Source organism: Marmota marmota, unplaced genomic scaffold, assembly GCF_001458135.2.
Source record: "Marmota marmota marmota unplaced genomic scaffold, marMar, whole genome shotgun sequence".
NCBI classification, from domain to species: Eukaryota; Metazoa; Chordata; class Mammalia; order Rodentia; family Sciuridae; genus Marmota; species Marmota marmota.
The window spans coordinates 9169606-9170958 of record NW_025999891.1 but is presented as its reverse complement, the minus strand read 5'-3'; positions in this window follow the sequence as shown (position 1 = coordinate 9170958).

Here is a 1353-nt window from a genome sequence, read left to right as displayed (position 1 = left end):
CAGTCTCATAGACAGCTTTGGCAGGGTGCCCCACTCCTCACGCTGTAGTCCAACCAGACTTAGTTAAACTTCATAAATTTCATCACGGATCTTCAATAGCACATTGGGCAAATATTCTCACAGATGAGAGATTAAAGCAGAGCACATCAGTCAAGGTGCCCCAGTGTAAGCAAGTAAGGGGGCAGGAATGCAGGTCCCACCCCCTGGGTCAGGGCTCCTATCTACTGGGTGTCAAAGAACCAGGCACACATGGGCACTTCCCTGGTCAGGCACCACGCTGTGGCTTCACCAGACTGAGGTTCTAATGGAGTTGATGTCTGCTGCAAAGCTTTAATTCAACATGTAAACTTTTAAAAACAGGAAAGCATGAATTCTAATCACCAAAATATCCCCTTTACTAACAATGTTACTGTACAAAATTCTGATGTCTTTTTCAGATTTAAAAAAAATGTAATCACATCATTAAATATTATTACAGCATAATATTAGAAACAACCCCAAATGCAAACATGACATTCAATTTCTCACAAAACATGTTTATTCAGATGTATCATTTCTATACTTTACAGGGTATATCATAGCAATACAATATATGTATACAAGTTTCATCATGCAACACTGAATCTCCCCCCAGGAGGTCACTATAGTGTAATCTCCCTTTAGTTTTTTGTGATTAATATCTTTGGATAGAATTCATACTGTGGCAGAGTCAGAGAGACTGTCTCTGAGTGTCCTTCAAGAATGGGGACATTCTACCAAGAATAGAAATCCACCAAGAATAGAAAAACCATCCTCCAAAGAGTGAGCTTGGTTCCCAAGCCTTAATGCCCTTTCAGGTTTGAACTAGTACATGTGCTAGTTGGCTTTTTTTTTTTCAATTTAATTAATAAGTTTAAATTTTATACAAGAAAAATGTATATATTTTTATGACCATTAAAGTATTTCAAGCAGGTATTGATGTAGGAGAGAGGAGGATGGAAATGTGGAGGAACAAGGTTTATTTAAGCTGGTGTAATCCAGAGGGGCTAATGCCAAAAAATCCCTGGACCCCAGGTATGGAAGTTCTCTGGGATTTCTACTCAGTGAATGGTTACACAACACAATGGTTAACATAATAGCTATTTTTATTCCATGTTCTTAGATTGGACAGAGGTTTCACTAGATTTTACTAAGAAAAGAGAAAGAGTAACTTTTGTACATCAACAAGTTTGATTGCTGACATAACTTTTTTTTTAAGTTGTAGATGGGCACAATACCTTATTTTTATGTGGTGTAAGAATCAAACCCAGTGCCTCACACCTGCTAGGTAAGTGTTCTACCACTGAGCCACAACCCCAGCCCTGCAGACCTAAG